General features: G+C 46.6%; 1 long non-coding RNA gene across 1 annotated transcript; it reads right to left on the bottom strand.

The window, feature by feature from the left end:
• LOC106597134 (uncharacterized) lies at positions 1-13,032 on the bottom strand. Its single transcript, XR_006768108.1, has 3 exons — positions 12,789-13,032; positions 11,427-11,542; positions 1-130 (listed from the first exon to the last, which is right to left on the bottom strand). It is a non-coding gene; the product is annotated as an uncharacterized lncRNA (long non-coding RNA).
• Between the last annotated feature and the right edge of the window lie 1,597 nt (positions 13,033-14,629).

Raw genomic sequence — 14,629 nt, 5'->3', positions numbered from 1 at the left:
CCTACAGTAGCAGCTGGCCAGCCACAGGGAGCGGTCAGTCAGGATGTGAGGACAGTGAGACACTCTGAGCACCATTAGACAGCTTCCTGCTGACCTCAGCATCGCCTCCACACCTCCCTCCAGACAGCCCCTGGAGAGACACTCACCCTGTTGCTGTAGGCTAGCATCTTATAGCTCCTTAAGGATAGGGGGCGCTGTAGGCTAGCCTGTTATAGCTCCTTAAGGATAGGGGGCGCTGTAGGCTAGCCTGTTATAGCTCCTTAAGGATAGGGGGCTGTAGGCTAGCCTCATAGCTCCTTAAGGATAGGGGGCGCTACAGCTGTAGGCTAGCCTGTTATAGCTCCTTAAGGATAGGGGGCGCTGTAGGCTAGCCAATTATAGCTCCTTAAGGATAGGGGGCGCTACAGCTGTAGGCTAGCCTCTTATAGCTCCTTAAGGATAGGGGGCGCTGTAGGCTAGCCAATTATAGCTCCTTAAGGATAGGGGGCGCTACAGCTGTAGGCTAGCCAATTATAGCTCCTTAAGGATAGGGGGCTGTAGGCTAGCCAATTATAGCTCCTTAAGGATAGGGGGCGCTACAGCTGTAGGCTAGCCTGTTATAGCTCCTTGAGGATAGGGGGCGCTGTAGGCCAGCCTCTTATAGCTCCTTAAGGATAGGGGGCTGTAGGCTAGCCAATTATAGCTCCTTAAGGATAGGGGGCGCTACAGGTGTAGGCTAGCCTGTTATAGCTCCTTAAGGATAGGGGGCTGTAGGCTAGCCAATTATAGCTCCTTAAGGATAGGGGGCGCTACAGCTGTAGGCTAGCCTGTTATAGCTCCTTAAGGATAGGGGGCTGTAGGCTAGCCTGTTATAGCTCCTTAAGGATAGGCGGCTGTAGGCTAGCCTGTTATAGCTCCTTAAGGATAGGGGGCGCTACAGTAGGCTAGCAGGCTCCTAATGCAATTTCACAGTGCGGTCCAGTAGTGTATGTTTAGCTGTGTGGTCCAGTAGTGTATGTTTAGCTGTGTGGTCCAGTAGTGTATGGTTAGCTGTGTGGTCCAGTAGTGTATGGTTAGCTGTGTGGTCCAGTAGTGTATGGTTAGCTGTGTGGTCCAGTAGTGTATGTTTAGCTGTGTGGTCCAGTAGTGTATGTTTAGCTGTGTGGTCCAGTAGTGTATGGTTAGCTGTGTGGTCCAGTAGTGTATGGTTAGCTGTGTGGTCCAGTAGTGTATGGTTAGCTGTGTGGTCCAGTAGTGTATGGTTAGCTGTGTGGTCCAGTAGTGTATGGTTAGCTGTGTGGTCCAGTAGTGTATGGATAGCTGTGTGGTTCAGTAGTGTATGGTTAGCTGTGTGGTCCAGTAGTGTATGGTTAGCTGTGTGGTCCAGTAGTGTATGGTTAGCTGTGTGGTCCAGTAGTGTATGTTTAGCTGTGTGGTCCAGTAGTGTATGGTTAGCTGTGTGGTCCAGTAGTGTATGGTTAGCTGTGTGGTCCAGTAGTGTATGGTTAGCTGTGTGGTCCAGTAGTGTATGGTTAGCTGTGTGGTCCAGTAGTGTATGGTTAGCTGTGTGGTCCAGTAGTGTATGGTTAGCTGTGTGGTCCAGTAGTGTATGGTTAGCTGTGTGGTCCAGTAGTGTATGGTTAGCTGTGTGGTCCAGTAGTGTATGTTTAGCTGTGTGGTCCAGTAGTGTTTGGTTAGCTGTGTGGTCCAGTAGTGTATGGTTAGCTGTGTGGTCCAGTAGTGTATGGTTAGCTGTGTGGTCCAGTAGTGTATGGTTAGCTGTGTGGTCCAGTAGTGTATGTTTAGCTGTGTGGTCCAGTAGTGTATGGTTAGCTGTGTGGTCCAGTAGTGTATGGTTAGCTGTGTGGTCCAGTAGTGTATGGTTAGCTGTGTGGTCCAGTAGTGTATGTTTAGCTGTGTGGTCCAGTAGTGTATGGTTAGCTGTGTGGTCCAGTTTGTTGTCTGGTCCAGTAGTGTATGTTTAGCTGTGTGGTCCAGTAGTGTATGGTTAGCTGTGTGGTCCAGTAGTGTATGGTTAGCTGTGCGGTCCAGTAGTGTATGGTTAGCTGTGTGGTCCAGTAGTGTATGGTTAGCTGTGTGGTCCAGTAGTGTATGGTTAGCTGTGTGGTCCAGTTTGTTGTGTGGTCCAGTAGTGTATGTTTAGCTGTGGTCCAGTAGTGTATGGTTAGCTGTGTGGTCCAGTAGTGTATGGTTAGCTGTGCGGTCCAGTAGTGTATGGTTAGCTGTGTGGTCCAGTAGTGTATGGTTAGCTGTGTGGTCCAGTAGTGTATGGTTAGCTGTGTGGTCCAGTAGTGTTTGGTTAGCTGTGTGGTCCAGTAGTGTATGGTTAGCTGTGTGGTCCAGTAGTGTATGGTTAGCTGTGTGGTCCAGTAGTGTATGGTTAGCTGTGTGGTCCAGTAGTGTATGGTTAGCTGTGTGGTCCAGTAGTGTATGGTTAGCTGTGTGGTCCAGTAGTGTATGGTTAGCTGTGTGGTCCAGTAGTGTATGGTTAGCTGTGTGGTCCAGTAGTGTATGGTTAGCTGTGTGGTCCAGTAGTGTATGTTTAGCTGTGTGGTCCAGTAGTGTATGGTTAGCTGTGTAGTCCAGTAGTGTATGGTTAGCTGTGTGGTCCAGTAGTGTATGGTTAGCTGTGTGGTCCAGTAGTGTATGTTTAGCTGTGTGGTCCAGTAGTGTATGGTTAGCTGTGTGGTCCAGTAGTGTATGTTTAGCTGTGTGGTCCAGTAGTGTATGGTTAGCTATGTGGTCCAGTTTGTTGTGTGGTCCAGTAGTGAATGTTTAGCTGTGTGGTCCAGTAGTGTATGGTTAGCTGTGTGGTCCAGTAGTGTATGGTTAGCTGTGTGGTCCAGTTTGTTGTGTGGTCCAGTAGTGTATGTTTAGCTGTGTGGTCCAGTAGTGTATGGTTAGCTGTGTGGTCCAGTTTGTTGTGTGGTCCAGTAGTGTATGTTTAGCTGTGTGGTCCAGTAGTGTATGGTTAGCTGTGTGGTCCAGTAGTGTATGGTTAGCTGTGCGGTCCAGTAGTGTATGGTTAGCTGTGTGGTCCAGTAGTGTATGGTTAGCTGTGTGGTCCAGTAGTGTATGGTTAGCTGTGTGGTCCAGTAGTGTTTGGTTAGCTGTGTGGTCCAGTAGTGTATGGTTAGCTGTGTGGTCCAGTAGTGTATGGTTAGCTGTGTGGTCCAGTAGTGTATGGTTAGCTGTGTGGTCCAGTAGTGTATGGTTAGCTGTGTGGTCCAGTAGTGTATGGTTAGCTGTGTGGTCCAGTAGTGTATGGTTAGCTGTGTGGTCCAGTAGTGTATGGTTAGCTGTGTGGTCCAGTAGTGTATGTTTAGCTGTGTGGTCCAGTAGTGTATGGTTAGCTATGTGGTCCAGTTTGTTGTGTGGTCCAGTAGTGAATGTTTAGCTGTGTGGTCCAGTAGTGTATGGTTAGCTGTGTGGTCCAGTAGTGTATGTTTAGCTGTGTGGTCCAGTAGTGTATGGTTAGCTGTGTGGTCCAGTTTGTTGTGTGGTCCAGTAGTGTATGTTTAGCTGTGTGGTCCAGTAGCGTATGGTTAGCTGTGTGGTCCAGTAGTGTATGGTTAGCTGTGTGGTCCAGTAGTGTATGGTTAGCTGTGTGGTCCAGTAGTGTATGGTTAGCTGTGTGGTCCAGTAGTGTATGGTTAGCTGTGTGGTCCAGTAGTGTATGGTTAGCTGTGTGGTCCAGTAGTGTATGGTTAGCTGTGTGGTCCAGTAGTGTATGGTTAGCTGTGTGGTCCAGTAGTGTATGTTTAGCTGTGTGGTCCAGTAGTGTATGGTTAGCTGTGTAGTCCAGTAGTGTATGGTTAGCTGTGTGGTCCAGTAGTGTATGGTTAGCTGTGTGGTCCAGTAGTGTATGTTTAGCTGTGTGGTCCAGTAGTGTATGGTTAGCTGTGTGGTCCAGTAGTGTATGTTTAGCTGTGTGGTCCAGTAGTGTATGGTTAGCTATGTGGTCCAGTTTGTTGTGTGGTCCAGTAGTGAATGTTTAGCTGTGTGGTCCAGTAGTGTATGGTTAGCTGTGTGGTCCAGTAGTGTATGGTTAGCTGTGTGGTCCAGTTTGTTGTGTGGTCCAGTAGTGTATGTTTAGCTGTGTGGTCCAGTAGTGTATGGTTAGCTGTGTGGTCCAGTTTGTTGTGTGGTCCAGTAGTGTATGTTTAGCTGTGTGGTCCAGTAGTGTATGGTTAGCTGTGTGGTCCAGTAGTGTATGGTTAGCTGTGCGGTCCAGTAGTGTATGGTTAGCTGTGTGGTCCAGTAGTGTATGGTTAGCTGTGTGGTCCAGTAGTGTATGGTTAGCTGTGTGGTCCAGTAGTGTTTGGTTAGCTGTGTGGTCCAGTAGTGTATGGTTAGCTGTGTGGTCCAGTAGTGTATGGTTAGCTGTGTGGTCCAGTAGTGTATGGTTAGCTGTGTGGTCCAGTAGTGTATGGTTAGCTGTGTGGTCCAGTAGTGTATGGTTAGCTGTGTGGTCCAGTAGTGTATGGTTAGCTGTGTGGTCCAGTAGTGTATGGTTAGCTGTGTGGTCCAGTAGTGTATGGTTAGCTGTGTGGTCCAGTAGTGTATGTTTAGCTGTGTGGTCCAGTAGTGTATGGTTAGCTGTGTGGTCCAGTAGTGTTTGTTTAGCTGTGTGGTCCAGTAGTGTATGGTTAGCTATGTGGTCCAGTTTGTTGTGTGGTCCAGTAGTGAATGTTTAGCTGTGTGGTCCAGTAGTGTATGGTTAGCTGTGTGGTCCAGTAGTGTATGTTTAGCTGTGTGGTCCAGTAGTGTATGGTTAGCTGTGTGGTCCAGTTTGTTGTGTGGTCCAGTAGTGTATGTTTAGCTGTGTGGTCCAGTAGCGTATGGTTAGCTGTGTGGTCCAGTAGTGTATGTTTAGCTGTGTGGTCCAGTAGTGTATGGTTAGCTGTGTGGTCCAGTTTGTTGTGTGGTCCAGTAGTGTATGTTTAGCTGTGTGGTCCAGTAGTGTATGGTTAGCTGTGTGGTCCAGTAGTGTATGGTTAGCCGTGCGGTCCAGTAGTGTATGTTTAGCTGTGTGGTCCAGTAGTGTATGGTTAGCTGTGTGGTCCAGTAGTGTATGGTTAGCTGTGTGGTCCAGTAGTGTATGGTTAGCTGTGTGGTCCAGTAGTGTATGTTTAGCTGTGTGGTCCAGTAGTGTATGATTAGCTGTGTGGTCCATTAGTGTATGGTTAGCTGTGCGGTCCAGTAGTGTATGGTTAGCTGTGTGGTCCAGTAGTGTATGGTTAGCTGTGTGGTCCAGTAGCTGTGTGGTCCAGTAGTGTATGGTTAGCTGTGTGGTCCAGTAGTGTATGGTTAGCTGTGTGGTCCAGTAGTGTATGGTTAGTTGTGTGGTCCAGTAGTGTATGGTTAGCTGTGTGGTCCAGTAGTGTATGGTTAGCTGTGTGGTCCAGTAGTGTATGGTTAGCTGTGTGGTCCAGTAGTGTATGGTTAGCTGTGCGGTCCAGTAGTGTATGGTTAGCTGTGTGGTCCAGTAGTGTATGGTTAGCTGTGTGGTCCAGTAGTGTATGGTTAGCTGTGTGGTCCAGTAGTGTATGGTTAGCTGTGTGGTCCAGTAGTGTATGGTTAGCTGTGTGGTCCAGTAGTGTATGGTTAGCTGTGTGGTCCAGTAGTGTATGGTTAGCTGTGTGGTCCAGTAGTTTATGGTTAGCTGTGTGGTCCAGTAGTGTATGGTTAGCTGTGTGGTCCAGTAGGTAATGGTTAGCTGTGTGGTCCAGTAGTGTATGGTTAGCTGTGTGGTCCAGTAGTGTATGGTTAGCTGTGTGGTCCAGTAGTGTATGGTTAGCTGTGTGGTCCAGTAGTGTATGGTTAGCTGTGTGGTCCAGTAGTGTATGGTTAGCTGTGTGGTCCAGTAGTGTATGGTTAGCTGTGTGGTCCAGTAGTGTATGGTTAGCTGTGTGGTCCAGTAGTGTATGGTTAGCTGTGTGGTCCAGTAGTGTATGTTTAGCTGTGTGGTCCAGTAGTGTATGGTTAGCTGTGTGGTCCAGTAGTGTATGGTTAGCTGTGTGGTCCAGTAGTGTATGGTTAGCTGTGTGGTCCAGTAGTGTATGTTTAGCTGTGTGGTCCAGTAGTGTATGTTTAGCTGTGTGGTCCAGTAGTGTATGGTTAGCTGTGTGGTCCAGTAGTGTATGCTTAGCTGTGTGGTCCAGTAGTGTATGGTTAGCTGTGTGGTCCAGTAGTGTATGGTTAGCTGTGTGGTCCAGTAGTGTATGGTTAGCTGTGTGGTCCAGTAGTGTAGGGTTAGCTGTGTGGTCCAGTAGTGTATGGTTAGCTGTGTGGTCCAGTAGTGTATGGTTAGCTGTGTGGTCCAGTAGTGTATGGTTAGCTGTGTGGTCCAGTAGTGTATGGTTAGCTGTGTGGTCCAGTAGTGTATGGTTAGCTGTGTGGTCCAGTAGTGTATGGTTAGCTGTGTGGTCCAGTAGTGTATGGTTAGCTGTGTGGTCCAGTAGTGTATGTTTAGCTGTGTGGTCCAGTAGTGTATGGTTAGCTGTGTGGTCCAGTAGTGTATGGTTAGCTGTGTGGTCCAGTAGTGTATGGTTAGCTGTGTGGTCCAGTAGTGTATGGTTAGCTGTGTGGTCCAGTAGTGTATGGTTAGCTGTGTGGTCCAGTAGTGTATGGTTAGCTGTGTGGTCCAGTAGTGTATGGTTAGCTGTGTGGTCCAGTAGTGTATGGTTAGCTGTGTGGTCCAGTAGTGTATGGTTAGCTGTGTGGTCCAGCAGTGTATGTTTAGGTGTGTGGTCCAGTAGTGTTTGGTTAGCTGTGTGGTCCAGTAGTGTATGGTTAGCTGTGTGGTCCAGTAGTGTATGGTTAGCTGTGTGGTCCAGTAGTGTATGGTTAGCTGTGTGGTCCAGTAGTGTATGTTTAGCTGTGTGGTCCAGTAGTGTATGGTTAGCTGTGTGGTCCAGTAGTGTATGGTTAGCTGTGTGGTCCAGTAGTGTATGGTTAGCTGTGTGGTCCAGTAGTGTATGGTTAGCTGTGCGGTCCAGTAGTGTATGGTTAGCTGTGTGGTCCAGTAGTGTATGGTTAGCTGTGCGGTCCAGTAGTGTATGGTTAGCTGTGTGGTCCAGTAGTGTTTGGTTAGCTGTGTGGTCCAGTAGTGTATGGTTAGCTGTGTGGTCCAGTAGTGTATGGTTAGCTGTGTGGTCCAGTAGTGTATGGTTAGCTGTGTGGTCCAGTAGTGTATGGTTAGCTGTGTGGTCCAGTAGTGTATGGTTAGCTGTGTGGTCCAGTAGTGTATGGTTAGCTGTGTGGTCCAGTAGTGTATGGTTAGCTGTGTGGTCCAGTAGTGTATGGTTAGCTGTGTGGTCCAGTAGTGTATGGTTAGCTGTGTGGTCCAGTAGTGTATGGTTAGCTGTGTGGTCCAGTAGTGTATGTTTAGCTGTGTGGTCCAGTAGTGTATGGTTAGCTGTGTGGTCCAGTTTGTTGTGTGGTCCAGTAGTGTATGTTTAGCTGTGTGGTCCAGTAGTGTATGGTTAGCTGTGTGGTCCAGTAGTGTATGTTTAGCTGTGTGGTCCAGTAGTGTATGGTTAGCTGTGTGGTCCAGTTTGTTGTGTGGTCCAGTAGTGTATGTTTAGCTGTGTGGTCCAGTAGTGTATGGTTAGCTGTGTGGTCCAGTAGTGTATGTTTAGCTGTGTGGTCCAGTAGTGTATGGTTAGCTGTGTGGTCCAGTTTGTTGTGTGGTCCAGTAGTGTATGTTTAGCTGTGTGGTCCAGTAGTGTATGGTTAGCTGTGTGGTCCAGTAGTGTATGGTTAGCTGTGTGGTCCAGTAGTGTATGGTTAGCTGTGTGGTCCAGTAGTGTATGGTTAGCTGTGTGGTCCAGTAGTGTATGTTTAGCTGTGTGGTCCAGTAGTGTATGGTTAGCTGTGTGGTCCAGTAGTGTATGGTTAGTTGTGCGGTCCAGTAGTGTATGGTTAGCTGTGTGGTCCAGTAGTGTATGGTTAGCTGTGTGGTCCAGTAGCTGTGTGGTCCAGTAGTGTATGGTTAGCTGTGTGGTCCAGTAGTGTATGGTTAGCTGTGTGGTCCAGTAGTGTATGGTTAGCTGTGTGGTCCAGTAGTGTATGGTTAGCTGTGCGGTCCAGTAGTGTATGGTTAGCTGTGCGGTCCAGTAGTGTATGGTTAGCTGTGCGGTCCAGTAGTGTATGGTTAGCTGTGTGGTCCAGTAGTGTATGGTTAGCTGTGTGGTCCAGTAGTGTATGGTTAGCTGTGTGGTCCAGTAGTGTATGGTTAGCTGTGTGGTCCAGTAGTGTATGGTTAGCTGTGTGGTCCAGTAGTGTATGGTTAGCTGTGTGGTCCAGTAGTGTATGGTTAGCTGTGTGGTCCAGTAGTGTATGGTTAGCTGTGTGGTCCAGTAGTGTATGGTTAGCTGTGTGGTCCAGTAGTGTATGGTTAGCTGTGTGGTCCAGTAGTGTATGGTTAGCTGTGTGGTCCAGTAGTGTATGGTTAGCTGTGTGGTCCAGTAGTGTATGGTTAGCTGTGTGGTCCAGTAGTGTATGGTTAGCTGTGTGGTCCAGTAGTGTATGGTTAGCTGTGTGGTCCAGTAGTGTATGGTTAGCTGTGTGGTCCAGTAGTGTATGTTTAGCTGTGTGGTCCAGTAGTGTATGGTTAGCTGTGTGGTCCAGTAGTGTATGGTTAGCTGTGTGGTCCAGTAGTGTATGGTTAGCTGTGTGGTCCAGTAGTGTATGGTTAGCTGTGTGGTCCAGTAGTGTATGGTTAGCTGTGTGGTCCAGTAGTGTATGTTTAGCTGTGTGGTCCAGTAGTGTATGGTTAGCTGTGTGGTCCAGTAGTGTATGGTTAGCTGTGTGGTCCAGTAGTGTATGGTTAGCTGTGTGGTCCAGTAGTGTATGGTTAGCTGTGTGGTCCAGTAGTGTATGTTTAGCTGTGTGGTCCAGTAGTGTATGGTTAGCTGTGTGGTCCAGTAGTGTATGGTTAGCTGTGTGGTCCAGTAGTGTATGGTTAGCCGTGCGGTCCAGTAGTGTATGGTTAGCTGTGTGGTCCAGTAGTGTATGGTTAGCTGTGTGGTCCAGTAGTGTATGGTTAGCTGTGTGGTCCAGTAGTGTATGGTTTAGCTGTGTGGTCCAGTAGTGTATGGTTAGCTGTGTGGTCCAGTAGTGTATGGTTAGCTGTGTGGTCCAGTAGTGTATGGTTAGCTGTGTGGTCCAGTAGTGTATGGTTAGCTGTGCGGTCCAGTAGTGTATGGTTAGCTGTGTGGTCCAGTAGTGTATGGTTAGCTGTGTGGTCCAGTAGTGTATGGTTAGCTGTGTGGTCCAGTAGTGTTTGGTTAGCTGTGTGGTCCAGTAGTGTATGGTTAGCTGTGTGGTCCAGTAGTGTATGGTTAGCTGTGTGGTCCAGTAGTGTATGGTTAGCTGTGTGGTCCAGTAGTGTATGGTTAGTTGTGTGGTCCAGTAGTGTATGGTTAGCTGTGTGGTCCAGTAGTGTATGGTTAGCTGTGTGGTCCAGTAGTGTATGGTTAGCTGTGTGGTCCAGTAGTGTATGGTTAGCTGTGTGGTCCAGTAGTGTATGGTTAGCTGGGTGGTCCAGTAGTGTATGGTTAGCTGTGTGGTCCAGTAGTGTATGTTTAGCTGTGTGGTCCAGTAGTGTATGGTTAGCTGTGTGGTCCAGTTTGTTGTGTGGTCCAGTAGTGTATGTTTAGCTGTGTGGTCCAGTAGTGTATGTTTAGCTGTGTGGTCCAGTAGTGTATGGTTAGCTGTGTGGTCCAGTTTGTTGTGTGGTCCAGTAGTGTATGTTTAGCTGTGTGGTCCAGTAGTGTATGGTTAGCTGTGTGGTCCAGTAGTGTATGGTTAGCTGTGTGGTCCAGTAGTGTATGGTTAGCTGTGTGGTCCAGTAGTGTATGGTTAGCTGTGTGGTCCAGTAGTGTATGTTTAGCTGTGTGGTCCAGTAGTGTATGGTTAGCTGTGTGGTCCAGTAGTGTATGGTTAGTTGTGCGGTCCAGTAGTGTATGGTTAGCTGTGTGGTCCAGTAGTGTATGGTTAGCTGTGTGGTCCAGTAGCTGTGTGGTCCAGTAGTGTATGGTTAGCTGTGTGGTCCAGTAGTGTATGGTTAGCTGTGTGGTCCAGTAGTGTATGGTTAGCTGTGTGGTCCAGTAGTGTATGGTTAGCTGTGTGGTCCAGTAGTGTATGGTTAGCTGTGCGGTCCAGTAGTGTATGGTTAGCTGTGCGGTCCAGTAGTGTATGGTTAGCTGTGCGGTCCAGTAGTGTATGGTTAGCTGTGTGGTCCAGTAGTGTATGGTTAGCTGTGTGGTCCAGTAGTGTATGGTTAGCTGTGTGGTCCAGTAGTGTATGGTTAGCTGTGTGGTCCAGTAGTGTATGGTTAGCTGTGTGGTCCAGTAGTGTATGGTTAGCTGTGTGGTCCAGTAGTGTATGGTTAGCTGTGTGGTCCAGTAGTGTATGGATAGCTGTGTGGTCCAGTAGTGTATGGTTAGCAGTGTGGTCCAGTAGTGTATGGTTAGCTGTGTGGTCCAGTAGTGTATGGTTAGCTGTGTGGTCCAGTAGTGTATGGTTAGCTGTGTGGTCCAGTAGTGTATGGTTAGCTGTGTGGTCCAGTAGTGTATGGTTAGCTGTGTGGTCCAGTAGTGTATGGTTAGCTGTGTGGTCCAGTAGTGTATGTTTAGCTGTGTGGTCCAGTAGTGTATGGTTAGCTGTGTGGTCCAGTAGTGTATAGTTAGCTGTGTGGTCCAGTAGTGTATGGTTAGCTGTGTGGTCCAGTAGTGTATGGTTAGCTGTGTGGTCCAGTAGTGTATGGTTAGCTGTGTGGTCCAGTAGTGTATGTTTAGCTGTGTGGTCCAGTAGTGTATGGTTAGCTGTGTGGTCCAGTAGTGTATGGTTAGCTGTGTGGTCCAGTAGTGTATGGTTAGCTGTGTGGTCCAGTAGTGTATGGTTAGCTGTGTGGTCCAGTAGTGTATGTTTAGCTGTGTGGTCCAGTAGTGTATGGTTAGCTGTGTGGTCCAGTAGTGTATGGTTAGCTGTGTGGTCCAGTAGTGTATGGTTAGCCGTGCGGTCCAGTAGTGTATGGTTAGCTGTGTGGTCCAGTAGTGTATGGTTAGCTGTGTGGTCCAGTAGTGTATGGTTAGCTGTGTGGTCCAGTAGTGTATGGTTAGCTGTGTGGTCCAGTAGTGTATGGTTAGCTGTGCGGTCCAGTAGTGTATGGTTAGCTGTGTGGTCCAGTAGTGTATGTTTAGCTGTGTGGTCCAGTAGTGTATGGTTAGCTGTGTGGTCCAGTAGTGTATGGTTAGCTGTGTGGTCCAGTAGTGTATGGTTAGCTGTGTGGTCCAGTAGTGTATGTTTAGCTGTGTGGTCCAGTAGTGTATGGTTAGCTGTGTGGTCCAGTAGTGTATGGTTAGCAGTGTGGTCCAGTAGTGTATGGTTAGCTGTGTGGTCCAGTAGTGTATGGTTACCGTGTGGTCTTGTCGTAGTCCTCTCTGTGTTCATCTCGGCGCCGCTGTCGTGGTTTGAGGTTCTGGAGCACCAGGGAATGCGTCTGAGTACACCACTGAGACATGGTCACTAGGAACTGAAACACAACCACCACACAACCATGGATTAACCACAACACAACTACAACACAATCATGGATTAACCACAACAACCACAACACAACCACAACACAACCATGGATTAACCACAACACAACCACGGATTAACCACAACACAACCACGGATTAACCACAACACAACCACGGATTAACCACAACACAACCACAACAACCATGGATTAACCACAACACAACCACAACACAACCATGGATTAACCACAACACAACCACGGATTAACCACAACACAACCATGGATTAACCACAACACAACCACGGATTAACCACAACACAACCACGGATTAACCACAACACAACCACAACACAATCCTGGCTCAACCATAACAGAACCACAAAACCATAAGACCATGGCTTAACCATAACACGACCAGAACACTAAGTGGGTCTGAGTACACACCTGAAACATGGTCACTAAGAACTGAAACACAACCATAAAATAACATAACATTCCCATACATTAACTACAACCACGCCGTGAGAACAGGAGGGAAACACAACTATGAACTAAAACAGAACAGAAATAGACCAAAACATGACCGCAACTTCACTGCAATGATATCAATAATATCAATATTATCAATAATATCAATGACATCAATAATATCAATATTATCAATGATATCAATATTATCAATGATATCAATATTATCAATGACATCAATAATATCAATATTATCAATAATATCAATGACATCAATAATATCAATATTATCAATGATATCAATAATATCAATATTATCAATGATATCAATAATATCAATATTATCAATGATATCAATATTATCAATAATATCAATGATATCAATAATATCAATATTATCAATAATATCAATGACATCAATAATATCAATATTATCAATGATATCAATGACATCAATAATATCAATGATATCAATAATATCAATATTATCAATGATATCAATAATATCAATATTATCAATGATATCAATATTATCAATAATATCAATGATATCAATAATATCAATATTATCAATAATATCAATGACATCAATAATATCAATATTATCAATGATATCAATATTATCAATGATATCAATATTATCAATGATTATCAATGACATCAATAATATCAATAATATCGATAATATCAATAATATCAATAATATCAATGATTATCAATGACATCAATGACATCAATGACATCAATAATGATGATGATGATGATGATGATGAAGGCGCGTTACCTTTGCGGAGACTCTGGCGTTCTCCAGTCGTACTCGTGTCCAGACGGCTGGGTGCCGTGCCACAAACTCCCAATCAGAGCACACCTCAGCGGCGAGCAGCAACGTCCGCACATCCAAATAAGGAAACACACAGAATAACCCCGCCCTCAGTCTCAGAGTCCCCGCCCCCAAAGCTGTGTAACCACGGTGACACGGACTGGATCGTACGGACGACACACCTGGAGAGAAATGTCAGGTAGAGTTAGTTAGACACAGTACACACCTGGAGAGAAACGTCAGGTAGAGTTAGTTAGACACAGTACACACCTGGAGAGAAACGTCAGGTAGAGTTAGTTAGACACAGTACACACCTGGAGAGAAACGTCAGGTAGAGTTAGTTAGACACAGTACACACCTGGAGAGAAACGTCAGGTAGAGTTAGTTAGACACAGTACACACCTGGAGAGAAACGTCAGGTAGAGTTAGTTAGACACAGTACACACCTGGAGAGAAACGTCAGGTAGAGTTAGACACAGTACACACCTGGAGAGAAACGTCAGGTAGAGTTAGACACAGTACACACCTGGAGAGAAACGTCAGGTAGAGTTAGTTAGACACAGTACACACCTGGAGAGAAACGTCAGGTAGAGTTAGTTAGACACAGTACACACCTGGAGAGAAACGTCAGGTAGAGTTAGTTAGACACAGTACACACCTGGAGAGAAACGTCAGGTAGAGTTAGTTAGACACAGTACACACCTGGAGAGAAACGTCAGGTAGAGTTAGTTAGACACAGTACACACCTGGAGAGAAACGTCAGGTAGAGTTAGTTAGACACAGTACACACCTGGAGAGAAACGTCAGGTAGAGTTAGACACAGTACACACCTGGAGAGAAACGTCAGGTAGAGTTAGTTAGACACAGTACACACCTGGAGAGAAACGTCAGGTAGAGTTAGTTAGACACAGTACACACCTGGAGAGAAACGTCAGGTAGAGTTAGACACAGTACACACCTGGAGAGAAACGTCAGGTAGAGTTAGTTAGACACAGTACACACCTGGAGAGAAACGTCAGGTAGAGTTAGTTAGACACAGTACACACCTGGAGAGAAACGTCAGGTAGAGTTAGTTAGACACAGTACACACCTGGAGAGAAACGTCAGGTAGAGTTAGTTAGACACAGTACACACCTGGAGAGAAACGTCAGGTAGAGTTAGTTAGACACAGTACACACCTGGAGAGAAACGTCAGGTAGAGTTAGTTAGACACAGTACACACCTGGAGAGAAACGTCAGGTAGAGTTAGTTAGACACAGTACACACCTGGAGAGAAACGTCAGGTAGAGTTAGTTAGACACAGTACACACCTGGAGAGAAACGTCAGGTAGAGTTAGTTAGACACAGTACACACCTGGAGAGAAACGTCAGGTAGAGTTAGTTAGACACAGTACACACCTGGAGAGAAACGTCAGGTAGAGTTAGTTAGACACAGTACACACCTGGAGAGAAACGTCAGGTAGAGTTAGTTAGACACAGTACACACCTGGAGAGAAACGTCAGGTAGAGTTAGTTAGACACAGTACACACCTGGAGAGAAACGTCAGGTAGAGTTAGTTAGACACAGTACACACCTGGAGAGAAACGTCAGGTAGGGTTAGACACAGTACACACCTGGAGAGAAACGTCAGGTAGAGTTAGTTAGACACAGTACACACCTGGAGAGAAACGTCAGGTAGAGTTAGTTATACACAGTACACACCTGGAGAGAAACGTCAGGTAGAGTTAGACACAGTACACACCTGGAGAGAAACGTCAGGTAGAGTTAGACACAGTACACACCTGGAGAGAAACGTCAGGTAGAG

Source organism: Salmo salar, unplaced genomic scaffold (assembly GCF_905237065.1).
Source record: "Salmo salar unplaced genomic scaffold, Ssal_v3.1, whole genome shotgun sequence".
Classification (NCBI taxonomy): domain Eukaryota; kingdom Metazoa; phylum Chordata; class Actinopteri; order Salmoniformes; family Salmonidae; genus Salmo; species Salmo salar.
The sequence above is the reverse complement of the archived record's forward strand: the minus strand, read 5'-3'. Positions and strand labels throughout refer to the sequence as shown.